Raw genomic sequence first — 20184 nt, 5'->3', positions numbered from 1 at the left:
GTTGTTGTTCTGCCCTTATTCCAATGAAATCTATTGAGTTTTTCTTTTCTGTAGTTGCATTTTAGTCTCGTATCACAACATTGGAATAACTGACTGGGTGTTGAGAACCTGTATTAAATCAGGTGAGAAAGACTTTAAGAGAGTTGGTGAGTCAGACTCCATGGGGAGTTTTGGACTCTACTGGCCTAGCATAAATTTTAGTCCAATAAATGTTTTTCTGAAGTTTGGTTAATATAATTAAGTTCTTACTAAAAGAGGGCACTCAATAAAAGCCATTATACCCATTTGCTGTAGTGGTCTTTTATACTGCAAGCTGACGAAATAATTTTCCCTTGTTTTTTTTTTTTGCTTTTTTTAGAAAAAAAGCATATGATATATATGATGTATTGTGTATATATAAGTCAAATAATTTATTGGAATAAAATTTACATATGTATAAAAGGGATTTAAATATATAAATTATATTTGTATATATAAATAGAAAAAGGAATTACTAACGAGGTGTAGCCCTATACAACTGAGAATTACAAATTGCACAAAGTAGGATTTTGTGGATCCATTTCTGTGCTTCTTTAAGGCCACCTCCCATCGCTGTCATTGAAAGTCAAGAGGCCATCCTCACTTGTCCCTGCCTTCCTGCTGCTTCACTTATGGCAACAAATGTTGGGACGGGAAGAAAAATCCCTGGTGTTCAGCCCAGTCGTTCTGCTCATCTGGCTTACCATCCAGCTGCAGGAATGCTAGGCTGGGGAGGCAAAGTGCAGCTGTGGCCACAGGGAGATCTTTGGTTTTGACAGCACTGGGCTCAAGTGACTGTGAAACTATCCTGTCTCTCTGGACTGTTCCTCTGTGGCTTCTTTCTCCTCCTCTTCCAAGTCCAATTATCGAGCACTGTCTCCCTCCTTCATCCCCTTTCTTGGAGGAAGGGTTGATAGGAAGTCGTGGGTGGGTGGATTTGAGGAATAGTCCTGCTGGCTATAGTGGTACTTTCCTTCCAAACTCACTTCTCAGTTTAGTGTAGATTACCTTCTCCTGCCTCCTTGTCTTCATGCCTGTCGCTGTGAACATCGTGGGCTTCCATGTCCTATTTGTGTGGATAGTTCAACAAACTTTCACTGACTGCATGGGTAGCACATGCCCATGCATTCTGCGATGAATTTCGTTGGAAATGTGAAGCCCAGGAAAAATACAATTAAGCTTTGGGCAGAAAGCAATAAATCATTGGCGTAGTGGGTTTAAAAAATAAAAAACCCCTAGTTATTGAGCATGGTTTTGCTGTGCGTTATTAGGAGGTTAAGCAATGGATGATGGAATGGTTGTTAACTAAAGTTTCACTGTGCTAATTTACCTTCTGTCATCTTGGTGGTGGTTTGCAAAACACCACATAATTAGTGATTCTTGACTCTGGTAGAATACTTGCACTCTTTAAAAGAAAACCAGGGTTTTATAGAGTCAGTCAAGGACATGTGACATGGTGTCTGTTTGCAGACCTCTAAGCACACGTATGTGTTTATATGTATGCCTGTGTATATAATGTATATATAGGCATACACAGATGTACACCCACCACTTTGACTTTAGGTTAGACATCTGTTGTCGAAATAGCTAATTTAACATGAACCACAAGTACTGCAAGGAAAGGTAAAGCAGCACAAAACTGTTACAAAATTATTAGGAGGCTTTTATTTGATATGAAGTACTTTGCTGACCATACAAGGAGGATGAAAGCAATAAACCCCTGTAACAAGACAAACAAAGTGAAGCGGCAGAAAGGAAATAGAACCTGAGAGGGGAAAGGAAAGAAAACTGGAAAAGTAGCTGGTAGTGCCTACACTTATATACTGTTAAAAGTATGATGTGGGGAAGAGGTGAGCGTTGTTTTAAGTGATGAGGAAGACAGCAGAAAGCATATAGAAAATATTGGTTTAGTCTGTCTGTATTTTACTTCATTAAAAATGCTTCAGTAGCTAGTTAGGGGGTGAAAGGCTAAGAACAAGGGTACAGCTTTTGTATAAAGTAGCTGATTTTGTCATTAGGAAACTCAACTCTCTTGTACAAGTGTCAGCAAATCATTCTAAAAGATCCTACGGCACTGCCCTGGGAAAAAGGAGATATCAGTTAAAAGAAGAATAGTGATAGATTTTTATATTTTTTGCTGAATTTGTGAATTTTATGTCTTTTTCTTCTTTTTCAAGCTGTGACTATTAATTTCTAATCATCAGATAAGTTTCTGTCAATCAAAATGTCACGTTTCAGCAAGTTTGAAGATTAAAACAAATATTCCTGTATTATAGAGGACGCTGAACTGTTAATGAATGTAGCGATATGTTATTTGGGCCTGATTTGTGTCCTTACTGTTTTCAAATGAGATCGCACTGAGATTTAATTAGAGCTGAACAGTCGTCATGGTACAGCAGCTGTTCAAGTCACAGCCAAGTTTGTCTGACAGTTGCTTTTCCACACCTTCAGAGAAACCAGCACAGTTTATGAGCTGCCCTAATATTGCCAGCACTCAGAATTTTCTTGTGAGCATCTTTTTTTTAACTCAGGTTACAACTTTTGGAATCAAGTAAGAATCTCAGCTCTCCTTTCAAATAAATAAGCTTACACTTCTTTTGAAGTGAATCAAATACATACAACAAATAAAAACAATCATGTATACTGTTTTCCTTAAAGTACATGTTTCTCTTAAAATTTAGGGATCTCTTAAGCCAATCTTGTGATTTTATCAGGCCTGTGAGTCAGATGTTTAAATTATTTTTTTAATTTTATTTATAATTATTCTAAGTTTTTGCTCTAACAGATTTTGTCTTCCCACGGACTACCTCCCATCTGTTCAGGGTAATGGGTTTTCTGCCTGTACTAAGAGGGAAACGTATTGTGGGATGGCAGCGAGAAATTTTACCTTAAGAAACCACTAGTCCTTGGAGTCTGCTTAAACTTGGTTGCCAGGACTACTCCATCCTAGGCAAATAGGACTAAAAAAATTTGAGATCCTCTTGCAGAAAATTGAGAACTATAGCCTGCCTACAGAAAGAGAAGAAAGATGTGTGTGATAATGAAATATAAACTTTGTAAAAACATTGTGATTGAGAAGTGCTCAAGCTCTCAAGTCTTAAACATGTGTGGGTGGGTGGGTGGGAAGAAGGGAAAAGGAGTGAGAAAGTGTGAATCCCGGGATGAGACAAAAAGTTGTAATACCTTTTATAGGGGGATAGTACAAAAAAAAAAAAAGAAGACTCGGTAAAATCTAAATCAACTGATGCATTTGATATTGTCTCATGTTAGAACTGAGAATTAATCAAAGTATCATAATATTGTGGTTTCGAATTAAGCCCTTAAAAGAACAGTTTTCTTCAAGCTGTCAAATCCAGAAAAGATGCTCAAAATGTGTTGATTCGCACAAGTATCGATAGGATGAAGTGTTTTAATACTTGGCCTCTACCTTTGAAGACTGTGTTTTTAAAAAAGCAGTAATTTGGAAAGCCTCATGTTTGCTGTTTTTGTTCCTTCATAAATCCTTCTCTTCGTTTGCTGTGAAGTGCTCCGGGCTTATCTTTCATGTCCAGCTTGGGAGTGAGGGTGGAGAGGTCGGGAGACGCTCGTCCCAGCCTGGCTGTGTTCTCATGGCTGGTGTGGGTCTGTTGCGGGTTTGTGCTGATGACAACGGTACAGTAATTCATGCTCTGTCAGGGTTTGGAGATTCCTTGGAATAGATGCATAGCAAGGCTCCGCTATTCAGTACTTCTTTTGCCTACTGTGGTTATTGAACGAGCAGCTCTTTGGCCTGTGTTTGAGTAAGCAGAGGTTATGTTTGTTAGTGAGGAGGCATGTGGAATGTGTTCTGTGAGAACAAGTGAGAGAGAGAGGGGGTGACGTGGCTAAGGCTGAGGGATGGATTCTGTAGCAGGAGGCTCTGGACTTCTGGATGTGCTGGAGCACGTTGCGAGTGTTATTAAAGACTGTGGAACATCTGTGAGAGAAAGGGCAATGTCAAGCCCTACCAATTAGTTGCTTCCTCAGCAGCAAAGTGCAAAATACAGTCCAATTTGTGACAAGACTGTGGAAGTGCTTTCAAGGTATTTTTCTAACTGGGAATCGTGTACGTTTGAATGTACAATAATGATTTTCTGTTTTCTCTTGGGCCCACCAAGGAAATAACACTGCATTGGAAAGAGTTACTCGCCTCAATTTGTGTCTTTCTGAGCACGTATATTGAAAACACGGTTCTCTGAATTGCTTTTAGATTCCTTGCGCTGCGAGAAGGGGGAGTGCGTACTGAGAGTGAAGTGACGGTTTGAGCGGAAGTTAGTAGGAAGATGGAGAGGGTTCAGCCATCAGCAGTGTCCGTCCTTTCTGTCCCCAAGGGTCGCTGTCAAGATGTGGGACGTGCAGTCATAAGGCCAGTCCTCACTTTGGTGGGAAAGAAAGATTTAGACTCCTACAAATTATGAACACTGGGTAGTTTTGCTTAGATCTTTATTGTTTATATAGATACCTAGTGGTAAACCGGACTAAAAGTGACCACGTGTCCTGTTCTTTCTTCCAACTGAATAATGCAAAAGATTATGTCATAAATGGGTCTGGAGAATTTCTCAGTTTTCTTTGTCTCACAATTTTTGACATCTAGACCTGGCTTGCGTTCATTTATGAGCACGAGATAGAAACTTTTCATTCTCTCTGACCCTACCTGTCAGACGGTCAGCACTGTGCTCCTGTATCTTTTTAATTTGTGAAAAGCTGCATTGTACCTCGGGTTGTGATAAGTTCATTTGTTTTATTTTAATCTAAGATACAACTGAGAACATTCTTCTCTCTCAGAAATTTTGTAGAAGCAGAGTTATAATGCACAATAGGTAGCAATAGTAAATAGATGGAAATCACGATTCAAATTACTTTTAGCTGCTCAAACTTTATTTACAACAATGAATATTTCAGTTTAAAATTAAACTACCATTACTTTTGATTTAATACTTTTGATGGACAAATTGTTAAGTACTCCAAACTAAAATTTCTATTTTTTTTTTTTCCCTCTGAAGTTTTGATTTTCTGGCACTTCAGTTCACAGCAAAGTCTGCCCAGCAGATGGCAGCGCTTGACCGAAATGGAAAAGTAAACCTGCTCTGGTTTTGTTCTGAATAGATAGCACTTTCTGCAGAAGCTGTGATTCGCTTACCAAGATTTATTGTTACATCAACGTAGACATTGTAGAAATTAATCTTGGTTTGTTCTGATTTCCTTTTCCAGCAAAGTAGTGAAAATCCTAATGAATTTTAATGAAATTGTTGAGGATATAAAATAACGTAAACAGAAGTAGAATTTTTGTCTCAAGAAACCCTGATTGCATGGGCAGAATTTGAAATGCATTTAGAAGAAACACCCATCGTCATGACAGTCTTTATTAAATGTCACTAAGACTGGCTTTGATTGCCCTTAAATCTTGATGAAGGAATCTGGCATTATTTACTACATACCAGTAGTGCATGTTATGACTGTATTATCAAAAAATGAGATCCACTAATACGAAATCTTAAAAGAAAAAAGTAAATAATATTCTGTCTGTAACTCAGGAGTGTGAATTTCTTCTGAATTCCCTGCTGGGCGATGGAATGTGGCACGCAGTTCATGAGAATGGAGGAAGTCAGACTACAGGAGGTTAAATGAAGTTATTGAACATAATGCTCTTGAGGTTTGCTGCTGATTGCTATAGAAAATAGATGTTGTTACAGAATGTAAAGCTATAAAAACTACTGGGGATAAGAATGAACCTCAGAAGTGGCATACACAGGACCAAAGACAGAAAACTCTGACTTCAAAAGTAATCAGAAATACTTTGCTGATTAGTTTTGAAAAGAATAATAGCCATGTCTGCAAATCCTGGTGAATTTTCTTTTGATTGTGCTGTTAGAAGTTTAGGGATTACTTGCTCATTTTGTTTTGTTCTGGGTTTTTTTTTTCTAGTTCACAACTGAAAAAAGAAGGATTTTAGAGAAAACTGGCAGTCTGCCACTATGTGGGAGTTTGATACGAGAGTTGTCTCAAAGCAGTCACTGATATAACTACAGACTGATTTGTGTTGATGCAGTAGCAAACTAGAATGAGAGCAGCAGCCTTTCTTAAGCAAATGAAACTCGCAGTATGGATATCCTGGGTCTCTCAGTCTGAAAGGTTTTCAACACATCCTGAATATTTTTCCCAACAGGCCTTATTGTAGAATAATCAAGAAAATGTTCTTACTCTGAATGCTGTTATTTGTTCATGTTTTGTTTACTCACCAGGATGATCATCCTTGCCCAGAGTCATAAATTCACTAGCAAAAATATTTACCAGTAACTAGCTGCAGATTTTGGATCTTACGTAACGAGGGCTTGCACATGCCTGCTATTCCCATCTTTGCCAAATGGCAGTGTCTTCATGGGAAAAGTACTCCCGTCTTTTTCTCTAATGACTCCCATCCAAGTGAATCAGTGCCGTGGACTGCAGACTTGTGGTTGCCCAAGGATCCATTAGTGGAGAGGTGACTAGTAGCATAAGCTAGCCGCTTCCCATTAGGGACCGAAGCGGGTGGGTGTAGCCCACAAAATGACGTGGGGCTGGAGTCAGTTCATCTCTTGGGCATCCTTTGGCTAGCACACTGTATGTCGCCAGCTCACTTTAAAGCAGCCTTTCCACGGTACAGCTCCTAGAGGGAAGAGCTGCTCAAATCTCTGAGATTTTGGAACAGCCTTCGCTATTGTGTGCAAAAGAACAGGTCCTGTGCTCACCCCTATAGGCACTGGGGGAATTAATCCCATAAATGTGAATCATTCAATTATGAAATAATTACAACTATTGCTATGCTTTAATATATGTCAAAAGAGAATGCTTGTTTGCATCTTGGCTGTTTCACGTCTGTTACCCTACCATTTTTTTGGCAGCCAATCTCATATTTGAGAGCATTTATTGTGCAAAAGACCCGCCAGTGCTCAGCTGGGCAGGGGCGGAGATGTTGAATCCAGTCCCGTGGTCAGCAGTTGCCTTGCTGCTCGCGGCCGGGGAGCACTGCCCGTCAGCGAGGGCTGGGGGCTGCCGGGGGCTGCCACACAGCCTCTTCGGGGGATTTCTGCTTAAGAGCTTGGCACAGAGCTGGGTTTCAGAATCCCAGATTTGAGGTACTGTTAGGTATTGCTCCCCTTTCAGAGCTGACTGTGACCGGAGTGTAATGCAGACCGTACATGGAGTCGGCTGTACGCTTGGAACAGTGGGGGACTCGTTTGATTCCAGTGTTCATTAAGCACTAAAAACTCAGATCACTTTTGTTTTACAAATAATGAGGAAGGTGTGAGCAATCGTGGGATTTTGTATTCCTGTAATGCATAGTTAGATCAAAATGAATGTATCCCTCGTGGAGACTATTATTATTATTATTTTTTAAATTCAGCTCCTAATTATAGATGCAGTATAAGCAAAGAAGGTGTTTGCGCAGCTGCCTGTAAAAATCCAAACCTGCCAGACACTACTTCCATCAAAGTTATTGTCAGCTATCCTGGTCATGTTTCTCATCTTTAAAGGCTTCCCCTTTGTCACAACATCCTTGAAACCTATGTCTTGTGTTACAGATCCCAATAGACTTTACCTGACTTTTAGTTTTATGGACTGTTCCTGTGTAAGAATTTTTAAAGCCCATATTCCCAAGGCAGCCTCATCTGGGGAAGGGGTGGGTAACGCTTCCAGGCTAGTGTCTTAGTGTGGTGCCAGTTTACTGTAGAGAAAAATACCATTCACTAGCTTCAGCAGTACTGGGAAATTCGATTATTTTCTAATCCATAGTGGGAAGCTGAAAATCCTCAGGAGCACAGGCTCTTAGTTATTTGGCTTTTTAGAGAATATTAAAATTGATAAACCAAACCTGGATATTTTAAGTATTGACAAAATTATATGTGATTATACTTTTAAGTGTAATATTAAAATACAGAGTGGTTAGATTAGTTTTATAACATCCTTGGGCAGCTTACTTCTGAGCAGAAGAGACTAATCCTTTTAGTGAAAGTGTTTGAGTAATGCTAAAATATATTCCTTGCTGTATTTTCAGAACCTCCCAGTCATGCTCAATTTGCAGGAATTACTAAACAAATACTGTATTTTAGGTCTTCACTAATGTAGTGTTCTATTTGAAAAAAATTCTAGGGGTAGTTTGTTAGGGTAAAAGTACCAGTATGTCTGAAAGTGTGACCAGAGAAGGAATATATGGAGGTACCCTGGAAGTGGCAAAATGGGAATCTGCTACACCTGTCTACGTGTTCCTCTGCAGAACATGGCATAAAAAAAAAAGGTGAAAAAGCTTTATAGCCCCTTCCAGTCCCTAAAGGGGCTCCAGGAAAGCTGGGGAGGGACTTTTGATCAAGAGTGGAGCAATGGGACAAGGGGTGACGGTTTTAAACTGGAAGAGGGGAGATTTAGATGAGATATTGTGAAGGAATTCTTTGCTGTGAGGGCGGTGAGCCCCTGGCCCAGGTTGCCCAGAGAAGCTGTGGCTGCCCCATCCCTGGAGGGGTTCAAGGCCAGGTTGGACGGGGCTTGGAGCAACCTGGGCTGGTGGGAGGTGTCCCTGCCCAGGGCAGGGGGTGGCACTGGGTGGGCTTTAAGGTCCCTTCCAACCCAAACCATTCTATGATACTGGCAAAAGTATTTTCTATTTTCTTGGTGTCCATTTGTACTGAGAATCAGCAGTATGATGCACTTCTGATGGCTATTGTTAACTTCAGTATCTTGAAGCAATTGGTTTTTCATGGCAGCATTCTGGACCTTCCTCCAAAGCCAGTGGGTAGATAAAATGCATGTTTCTGAAGCTCATTCTTCCGTAATAACAGATAAATTAATATTTTTTTGTTCTGCTGAGCACAGTGCCCGAAACCTTCGCTCCTTGGAGGGGAGTTGCATGGGAGGCACCACACAGCTTTCTGATACAGTGGGAATCTTATTTAGAGTTAGAGGAGACTGTCGTGAGGCCCATGGAAACTGAGTGTCTGGATGTGCATGATGGTGTGTGATAATAATGATTAATTCAACTTAAAATAGGAAAGGAATATACAAAGCATTAGCAATTGCTATTAATTTAATTCATGTTGATGTCATTGATTAATTTCCTTGTGGGTTTTTGCTAATGCTGCATTAAATACATAGAGGCTGTTTGTACTATTGCTGTTAAGATGCTTTATCTAGTAGATCTAAAACTATTTACAAGTTAGGTTCATGCTACGCATCATGCATAACGCCCATCGTTCAGCACAAGCATACACCTAACTTTATGATAATGACGTATTTTCCCTGTTTTCAACCGGCTCCTGCGTATGACTGCCGCCTGGCCCCTGCTCCTCTTTCAACGTGGGGGTGGTACCGGTGCAGCTATGTTAAAGCCAGAAAGATGACCAGGGATCTGTATTTGTCTGTGATTGGAAACAATTTTTTTAGCCAATCTGATATACATTTCTTTCTACAGAAGAGGGCAGCAAAAGCCATATACTCTTTCTTTACTGCATCTATGAAGATGCTAAACCAAGTTACCTTAGTAGAGCTGGGAAGACTAGGTTTTCTAATTGATCTGCTCAGAGAAACAGGGCACCACATGACTGTCTTAAGTATAAGCATAAAAGCATAAGTTTCAGTTGCGTGAAAAAGAATGGAAACATCAAAGACTGTTTTACACCAATTATTTGTGATCTTGATTCAAGTGGGGCCTCCAGTATTCCTGCAGCATGAAGCTAACGATAGAACTGGAAGAGACTCCAGACCTGCGTGATGGAGGGGAAAGGATCTCTGAGCCAAAGATCAAAGCAATTGCTGATCCTTAAAAAATCTTTTTATCTTTCACTCATTTAAATCTAGTTCAGTATTGGGGGGGCATGGAAGTATTGTTGCAAGGGTGTGAAAGGCTGTGGGTGTCCCTCTGGAAAAAATACTCGAACTTGCCTGTACCGTCACTGCCATTCTCTGCAAAGGCCACTGGTTTGATTGAGTGTGGTTGTGGGTGTATATATGTATCTACATATATACGTATGTATATCTCTAATAAGATATTCTGGCACTTGTGGCAATCCTTTTTTCTCCCGTTACCCCATGTTTCCCCTGGGTCTTGTCCCTGTGTGGGCCTGAAGGTTTTAGATCCGTTGTTAAGACTGGAAGTTTGATGCTGTAGTTCGTCTGGTTTAGCTCCACGCTGTGGCTGAGAGGCGTGCGCTGTCTCTCCTGCTTTCCCTCCAGACGTGCACAACTTCCACGCTTCCTCCTCTTTCCTACCTCCTCTTGACTCGTTGGTTCAGAATCTCCTCTACAGGACAAGCACAGAGGGGAACTAGCTGGAGAGGGGTTTAAAATCCAGTTTCTATATTAAGTGCAGGATCCTCAAAGGTGAAAATTCAAACAACGTGATAGTCCAACACATTATATATGAAGTATCACCTTGTAATGTCTCCAGGTGTAAATTATTCAAATTTTCTCACCTCAGAGATTCACACATCCTGCTTAGAGGCATTTAAAACACCTTAGAGAATTCAGCATAAATAGAAAAATTAAAAGGCAGATAAATTTCTGATGAAGAGTTTATCAATAATGTGGATTCAGTCTCAAAGATTCTCTCATTCCATGCTGGTTTTTATGGCGTTTCAGATGTCAGAAATTGCCTTCTGTTAGTGTGAAGTCTTTCACACTCACTTTCTTTTCTTTACCTAAACAGGGAAAAAAAGTAAACTAAAACATCTCTAGATGCTATTTCTAGATGGTTTGGGTTTTTTTCTGTCATAAGCTAGTCACCAGTGGCTGCATGGTGGGACACTTGTGCTATTTATTCAAGATACTTCAGAGTGCCTTACTTTCTAAACAGTAGAATTGCTCATTAACAGTTTATACTACTATTTCTTTGTTGTCAACAGAATGGGAAGTTGGAAAGAATGGATGACTTAGTTGGTAGAGAGACTTGGAAAGGACAAATTTAACTTTGTTACTTTAGCCTTTAATATTATTACATTGGCCATAGCAGATAAGATCAAGAACTTACAGCAACCGATGCAGAATATGCAGTTTGAGTCTTATGCGCTAAGAAACATTAAAACCTTCATCAATACTTAGAACAGTAATATTTCGTAATTTGGCTAGTGATGTTTTTCTCTATAAAAGTTGGGACTTTCTATTCATCTCACAAGTACAAAATATTTTTATGAACCTAACCATGGGAAAGTGCAGTAGTTGTTCTAATGAGTCTAACAGATTTGGAAAAGGTTATAATATGTTGCATCACATATGAGGTCTTCTAGTGATGAGGGAATGAACATTTAAAAATAGTTGCATTTGTCATCTAGTTGACAAAAAAAAGCCCACAGAAATTACATCGTGACTATAAATCTCGCTCAGAAGCAATGGGCTAATGGTAAATATTACCTAATCGGAGGTGTGGGATTTTGAGACATTACCAGAAGGCAGACTGGCGTTTGGTCGTGAAAGAGTACTTGTTTCACCTTGAGGGGGCAGAACATTAGGCATTTTCAGTAAAGCGTGCTGTTCAAAAGACCCAGAAAATTCTAGTTCAGATGAGAGATTCAGGAGTAGGAGGTACTTTCGTCTTGATTAGATCTCTAGTGAAAACACTGTATTCAGGTACAGAACAGTGACAAACAGAAGGGCTCCTGATCAAAACAACAAAGATGGTTCTTGGGCTGGAAGATCTGTGCTGAGAAAAAAATAAAAAGGCTCTGTTTTGTTTAATTAATCAGAGTAAAGGAGATAACGTTCTGGTATATGCCAAGGGGATAGGATAATGCATTGAAAAAGAAAAGGCTAATAATAAATTTGGAGAAAAAAATCGGGATTGAATCATAGACTGTAGAAGCCACTGAAGGTGCCACATATAAAGGTGTTCTGAAAAAAAATCCCTTTTATAGCAAGGGGAATACACAGCACAGAAAGGGAAATGGGATAACTGCTGCTTAATAGGATTGTGTTCTTTATATCTAGATTGTTTAGGCTTTGTTTTTTAATATGCTTTTAGAGATTAATCTCTTCGGGCAGCTTCTCTACTGTCTGGGCAGGAAGATGCGCTACTGAAAAGTGTTTACTCTGATTTTTCATGAGTTTGGCCATCACTGGCAAAGGGAATGGGGAGGGGTATGACAGTGCAGTGCCTCTGCAGAGGAAAGGCTGCACACATGAGCTTTGCTTTTTAAGCATGTATTTAACAAAGTTCTTTGTTCCAAGTTGCAGAAGTCAGGGAAGGAAAGCCCTGTACCAGAGGAGGAGTGTTTCCTACAGACATTTTCTACTGCCTTGTGAAGTTTGAACTGCTTGGGTAGCTGTGCTTTTGTGGTCCCCAATAAAACTAAGCAGATCAGCAATGAAGAAATCCTGTAGTTTGATAGAATTAACGGTGTGGTAAGTTCCAATATGGCCATCTGGGGTGACTCCATCATGTGCTAATATGCACTAGGACATTTAAGTGCTTGGGTTTGTTCATAGTAGTTCTCTTTCTGTGTATTACAGTTGACAAGATTGGTATAGGAGTAGCTGAGACAGTGATCTCCAGTAAAGATACACAGTGAAGACTGAGACATACTGTACTAGTGGAAACAATATGATATTAAATAAAATAAATGGCCATGTTGTGCCATTGGACACTGAAGAAAATGTTCAGAAATCAATTCTATTCTGGCCTCAATAGATTAAATAATAGGCTAAAAGCTATCACTTTTTTTTATATGAACACCATATTTTCAGAGAGGTGGTGGAAGCCCCATCCCTGGAAGTTTTTAAGGCCAGGCTGGATGGGGCTCTGAGCAACCTGATCTAGTGGGAGGTGTCCCTGCCCATGGCAGGGGGGTTGGAACTAGATGATCTTTAAGGTCCCTTCCAGCCCTGACAATTCAATGATTCTATGGTTTTCCCCTCCAAAAGGCAAGACTATGATTTAGGATGAAGAACTGCATTAATTGTGTCCTGCCTGTTTTATGGGGAAAAAATATTTTTATGAAATGAATCAAGTTTCAGTTAGGATGTCTGTGGATTGTCAGATTACACAGTGAATAACTGGAAAGAGCAATCTGTGCGTCCTTGCCATTAGAGTGCTTCCACTGAATATGACATTTCATCAAACTGAGTGATTCACAGCAAAATTTAACTGGCCTGATAAAAAAGTGAGCTACAGAACATGTTAAAATAAATCATGCTATTTCAGAGCCAATAAAATGTGCCGCTGTTCAAATTTACAGGCTCCTGGTAATGGAGGCTGTCATTAATCTAATAAAATCCAACTCAACATGGTGCACTACTAAAACAAAAAGTCATGCATATGCTATGTTTTATCACTTATTTTGTGGTGATGGTCTGCTTCTTTTAAGACAATTTCTGTATGAAGTAATAGTTTGACAAAACAGAACTGCTTTATGTGAGAGTGAAATACTGGTTGCGTCAAGTGCCAAAAGTATAACTTCACGGTGTAGAAGAAAAAAAGAACGTATTTTAAATCCAAATAGGTCTTTGCAGAATCTGATTAACACATTTAATGGTATCAAGGTCTTTAAGAGTCAGGTTTTAAATAGGATATTTTATTTTTTGTAAGTTTCTTATCGGTCTCTTGTTGCAGAAATGTGGAACAAGTAAATAAAAAAGTCTGTAAACCCTTGTGTTTACAGTATTTTTAATAACTTCTATTTAGTCATGATAGCATAATCATAGCAGCTCCAGATGATGAGTTTTATTAGCTAGGCTGGTTGGTTGGGAGTCAGCATAGCGAATGTTGATGCTGTCGGGCAGTTGCAGAGCTCATTGATGTTGATGGAGAGATTCCCACTGGTTTCAGTCGATTGTGGATTAGGAGACATGAAATGAAAATACTACGCAAATCTTATCATATGCTTACTTTTCATAACAGTTTGTTATGCTTTTTGTTTATTTACAAAAGTCTACATAACAGTCTAAGAAGTCCTCAGCGTATGGAAGAAGTAATAGTCTTACTCCTTTAAATGATCATGTATTACAGGTTCACGATATATAAATGATCATGTTTTTAAGCCATTATTCCTCGGCAGATTAGTTCGATTTCGTATGGAAAAAAATATATTCACAAAACTGCTGTCTTAAAAAACATGTACTTAGAATGTGTCTAGATCAAGTGCAGGATTCTCCACGTGGGATGGGGTAATGCTGCTTATGCACACAAATTCGGGGATGAGAGGCTGGAGAGCAGCCCCACAGAGAGAAATCTGGGGGTTTGGGTTGATGGCAAGTTGAGTAGGAGTCAACAGTGTGCCCTGGAAGCCAAAGGGGCTGATGGGGTCCTGGGGAGCACCACGCATAGCATCACTAGCTGGTCGAGGGAGGTGATTATCTCACTCTACACTGCACTGATGTGGCCCCCCCTCAAGTATCTTACCATGCCTGGTAAGATTATGGAGCAGATCCTTGTGGAGGCACTGCTGAGGCAGAAGAATAACGAAGAGGTGATGGGGTACAATCAACACGGCTTCACCAAGGGCAAATAGTGCCTGACAAACCTGGTGGCCTTCTATGAGAAGGTCACAACATCAATAGACAAGGGGAGAGCAACTGATGTCATTTACCTGGACCCGAGCAAAGCCTTTCAACTGTCCTGCATGACATCCTGGTCTCCAAGCTGATAAAATATGGGATTGATAGACTAACAGTTCAGTGGATAAAGAACTGGCTTGACAGCTGCACCCAAAGAGTGGCTGTCAATGGGTCCGTGTCCAAGTGGAGGCCAGTGACAAATGGAGACCCTCAAGGATCAGTACTGGGACCGGTCTTGTTTAACATCTTTGTCAGCAACACAGACAGTGGTCTAGAGTGCATCCTCAGCAAGTTTGCCGACGACACCAAGCTGTGTGGGGTGGCTGACACGCTGGAGGGAAGGGATGCCATCCAGAGGGACCTGGACAGGCTGGAGAGGTCGGCCCATGCCAACCTCATGAAGCTCAACAAGACCAGGTGCAGGGTTCTTCATCTGGGTCGGGGCAATCCCAAGCACTGATATAGGCTGGGCAGCGACTGGCTTGAGAGCAGCCCTGAAGAAAAGGACTTGGGGGTGTTGGTGGATGAGAGGCTCAACATGAGCCGTCAGTGTGCCCTAGCATCCCAGAAAGCCAATCGTATCCTGGGATGCATCAGGAGAAGTGTGGCCAGCAAGTCGAGGGAGGTGATTCTCCCCCTCTACTCCGCTCTTGTGACACCCCACCTGGAGTACTGTGTCCAGTTCTGGAGCCCCTACTACAAGAAAGATATGGACATGCTGGAACGTGTCCAGAGAAGGGCCATGAGGATGATCGGAGGCCTGGAGCACCTCTCCTATGAGGACAGACTGAGAGAGTTGGGGTTGTTCTGTCTGGAGAAAAGAAGGCTCCGAGGAGACTTTATAGTGGCCTACCAGTATCTTAAGGGGGCCTACAAGAAAGCTGGGGAGGGACTTTTTAGGATGTTGGGCAATGGTAGGACTAGGGGGAATGGATTAAAACTAGAGATGGGTCGATTCAGACTGGACGTTAGGAAGAAGTTCTTCAACCATGAGGGTGGTGAGACACTGGAGCAGGTTGCCCAGAGAGGTGGTGGAAGCCCCATCCCTGCAAGTTTTTAAGGCCAGGCTGGATGGGGCTCTGAGCAACCTGATCTAGTGGGAGGTGTCCCGGCCCACGGCAGGGGGTTGGAACTAGATGATCTTTAAGGTCCCTTCCAACCCTAACAGTTCTATGATTCTATGAAGTACTATGCGCAGTTTTGGGCGCCTCAATATAAAAAGGGCATCGGACTATTAGAGCGTGTCCAGAGGAGGGTGACCAAGATTGGTGAAAGGCCTCGAGAGCAAGATTTAGGAGGAGCAGCTGAGGTGACTTGGCTTGTTCAGCTTGGAGAAGAGAAGGCTGAGGGGTGCCCTCATCGCAGTCTGCCCCTTCCTCAAGGGGGGCAACGCAGGGGGAGGTGCTGAGCTCCTCTCTCGGGTGACCAGCAACAGGACAATTTTTATTAAATCGAATTAAATAATTAGTTATTTCTAACCAGATTTGAACTTGAAGACTGGGCTTGTTTTCTCTTCAACATGTTCTGTTCTGTCACTGAGGCAAGTGTACCACGCTTGTTAAGTTTGTGGCAGTCTGGTGGCTGTGTGTCGGTAGTCTGCCACAATCTTTACATGCCTATGGTGATTCCAGTCAACGAGTCATTTGACGCTGCTGTGTGTGTATATATAAGTATACATTACCTTGCTTGAAGTGAATTATACTGTTTGTAAATTTTGACAGTCTGCCATTTCTGAGCTCTAGAGGGTGCTACTGTTTGAAATGATGAACAAACTTTTGCCTTGTTGTAGTAAACTGGCACTATAATTATTTTTGAGCATCCAGCCTTGTTATTGATAAGATCAGTAACTGGTTTCCAGTTCACTGTTCAGATGTGCCCAGAAACCAGTGTTGAAGTGGAGCTGAATCCTGGGTACATTATGTTGCTTGTCCAGAAATCGGCCTGCAAGCGCTGCACTAAATTGACAAGTGCAAATTGCAGAGTTGCAGGGTATGGAGCGCTGTGGAAAGAGGAGACCGACACACACGAGCAGTGCTTTGCAGGGCTGGACCCCACGTATGTGCTGGCTGCCTGCTTTTAACTTCATTAAAGACTGTTGATGGAAAGCTCTACATTGCCATGCTGAAGTATACACATTGAAGTAGTATAAACCTGTTGCGTGTTAGCGAAGCAAATGATTCTCCTCTTGATTTTGCTGCCAGTTCAAAGTAGCAGCAGTTTTAATGCTTTGTTCGTTTACATGAAATGAAAGCACATTGGTTTCATGGCATAGTAAGATACTGTGGAATTGTATGTAGATGCTGTGTACTTTCAGGGAAATATTTCAGGTCTCTTTTTATATATTTGAAACATTTTCAGTGATGACTACTTCATTCATTGTCCTTGCCGAAGTACAGTAAGAAGTATGAGTTTGTATTAGGCCGCATCTATGGCAGCTGCATGTTCTGTAGTCGTTTAATTTTAAATGTGCAAGATTTTAATCCAGAAAATGAATTGTGAAGAAAAAAATGCATAAATATTTCATGTATTTTGAAAAGATTCTGACTATAAGAGGTCATGCCAATAACTCCAGTAGGCGGTATTCATGTTAGTAGCTGTCTGTTTTCTCTACATTGAGGCCTTGGAAAGCGACTGTTTCAGATGCATAATGGCACAGCTTGCTTTCCTTCTCTTCCCTACATTCAATGTAAGAAATTGTCAACGATGGGCAGCCAAACGTTGCTGAAATAGGGGCGTATTTGTTTTGTTAACCTTGCTCGTGCTGACAGCTCCCCTCTCGCCCTTCTCAAAGGCCTTGCCGCCAGATCCCCACCCTGAGACCATTGCTGCCTTTCTGCGGCGGGCGCCCGGAGGTGGTGCACATGGATTCCCTGCGTGGTACGGAGCGTAGTAAGGCACAACAAGGATTTCAGACTGCAATTCAGTGAAGTTCTGTAACACAATAACATGAAGAATCAGTAACATCCCATCTCCCCTCAGTAAAAAAAAAATAAAATATTAATTTAAGCATGTAATAAATGTCTTTATGATAGGATTGCACATTTCACAGAATGGCAGGGTTGGAAGGCACCTCTGGAGATCATCTAGTCCAACCCCCTGCCAGAGCAGGGTCACCCAGAGCAGGTGGCACAGGAACGCGTCCAGGCGGGTTTGGGATGTCTCCAGAGACGGAGGCTCCACCACCTCTCTGGGCAGCCTGTGCCAGGGCTCTGCCACCCTCACAGCAAAGAAGTTCCTCCTTGTGTTCAGGTGGAACTTCCCATGCTCAAGTTTGTGCCCGTTACCCCTTGTCCTGTTGCTGGGCACCACTGAAAAGAGCCTGGCCCCATCCTCCTGACACCCACCCTTTCAGTATTTATAGGCATTGATAAGATCCCCATATTTCTTATATTGCAAATAAGAAATAATTTAACCAGGACGTGACTTTATTTCCTAAGAACAGTAAATAAAATGAAAACTATTTCACAGCACACTCGTGCGAACAATTTCTTAGATTTTGTTCTGAAATGACTGAGTCGTGACTTCTTGTTGTTAAGTAAGTTAATTTTTAGAGATAGCAAGATAAATTCTTGCAGTTTGTGGCTCAGTATTTGGACAATATTACTGAATATTATACATTTTTGGGACAGTTATTGGTTAATGCTTCTTTGAAATTAAGTCTCTTGAAATGTTTAAATGTCATGTTTGTTTTCAATCCTCAGATTGCTTAACTTCAGTACTTACTGTTTATTTTCAAAGCCGAAGTCATTTGTTGAAATGTGAATCGTGCCAGAATTTGTTCAAAGCTTGCCTCATTTAAATGGTGTTTAAGTAGAACGACTGAGTTTAAAGGAATAGCATCTCACTAATTAATATTTAGCTAATGTTTTGAGCACATTCCAATGTGTGCAATGGACTTAGCGCTGCTAAAGAATTGAAGAGCCGCACCTTGTGGTTTCCTGTTTTCATTTCCTCTCATAAACCAGAAGTCAGTTGCTGAGATGTGTTAGGGTAAGCATTGTGGGAGCATTAATCTCTATATTTGATGAAGTTACCATTCAGCTTTGCAGAAACTTGAGTTTCTTAGAGCAAACTCTAAGAGTACTGTTCAGTCTTCAAGAGGCAGCTTCACTGTAACATTTATTGTGTTATGTAGCCAACATAAATCTACTTAAATCAAATTTGTGTTACGTGATGTCCAGTAATGCGTTTACCTCACCTGGTGCTGCATCAGAAGTAAAATGTAGGAGCTCATCCTGTTCCCAGTAAAATCCAACAGTAATGGTACTACCCCGAGTTGGGAGTTTTAATATTTTTTTTTGAAGTGGTAAATCTTACTTTTTCCAAGAGACGTTTACGCTGTCTGCAGTTACGAATGGGTTGCTTTTCTCCTGAGGCAGATGTGGTGTTACCTGTGAACGTGAGACCTTCCTCTCTGGTCTGTGCCTGTTGTGGACTTCTCCCAGGGTAACACAGATGTCCCTGGGTTTCCTGCGCCTGGTAGATTAACGTGGTCCAGCCGATGATTTAACATGAATAGCATTATAAAATTTAAGCTATCTCCAGACATGCTTTGTCTCCAGACAAAGTTTTCAAGAAATCATTTTCATGTTCATATGGAATTTCGGAACAAATCTGGAAAGAAAAATGAGTCATGAATAGTATTTCTTTGTTAGATTTGTGATACAGTACATTGAACTTCTCCTTTTGTTATTGACAAAAATGTTTGATAATGTTATCCTGAGTATGCACCTCCTATAATGAAGTTTGAAATCTATTGTTTTATATTTCATATGTATTTATTACAAGAAAACATCATAAAACCAGTAATGCAGATGCTTTCTCCGTTGTTATTTTCTTACCAATTGTGTTTTCGTACAGAATTAATTGTCAGGCAATATTTTAGTATGCCTTTTCAGTATAAACACTTTGCTTTCTACAATCAGTTTTCCATAATACCTAAGATATCTAAGAAATATCTTGCCAAAGGCAGTGGTTTCAGTTGGTTATTGTGAAGTTTGGTTCTTGCCCTACTGAAACCAATGGCGAAACTCTTCTGTACCTCGGTGGGAAAAGGATTTTCCAAAAGCAATAATGAATTGTTTTAATATTCAGTATATACATTACTTTTGCTGATGAGGTAGGTTTAGTTTAATATCATGGCATTTTGTCAGATGCTGAAAATGGACAAAGTTTGTTCAGCTTTGTTTTTTTAACACTTCAGAAGATGTTCTGGTTTTGAATTGTGCAACAGATATTTGCTCACATATAATAAAAGCAGGAAAGGTGCTCTAAGCTGTGGCTTCAGCAAAGAAGGCGCAGAGAGAGACTGATACCGCCTTCCTCTTCCAACTTCAGAGTGTTTGAGTAGTTCTCTTTTATCAATAGATTGGGTTTTTTAAATTCCCATTTACTCCAAAGCAGATACTTGCTGCCTAAGGCATACGATTGACAGGTTCCTAGAAATAAATGTCTGCATGTTAGACCTGGGAGACCAGATCATTGAATTCAGTTGTTTTGTCACAGCAATCTTGGTGCGTAATAATTACTCATAAACCCTCCTTCAGATTAACTACATTGTCTCAAGTTACATCCTAGAAAAAGCAAAACTGATTAGTAAATCAGGCACTCGCAAATTTGGTGACAGCAGTCTCC

At 40.7% G+C, this 20184-nt stretch overlaps 1 protein-coding gene across 1 annotated transcript in view; it reads left to right on the top strand.

Annotated features, from left to right (window-relative positions):
- Positions 1 to 20184, top strand: part of SYN2 (synapsin II) — a 195375-nt gene that overhangs the window by 56048 nt on the left and 119143 nt on the right. The window lies entirely within an intron of this gene.

The sequence above is a fragment of the Chroicocephalus ridibundus genome, chromosome 10, assembly GCF_963924245.1.
Source record: "Chroicocephalus ridibundus chromosome 10, bChrRid1.1, whole genome shotgun sequence".
Taxonomy (NCBI): domain Eukaryota; kingdom Metazoa; phylum Chordata; class Aves; order Charadriiformes; family Laridae; genus Chroicocephalus; species Chroicocephalus ridibundus.
This window is presented reverse-complemented; position numbering and strand designations above follow the sequence as displayed.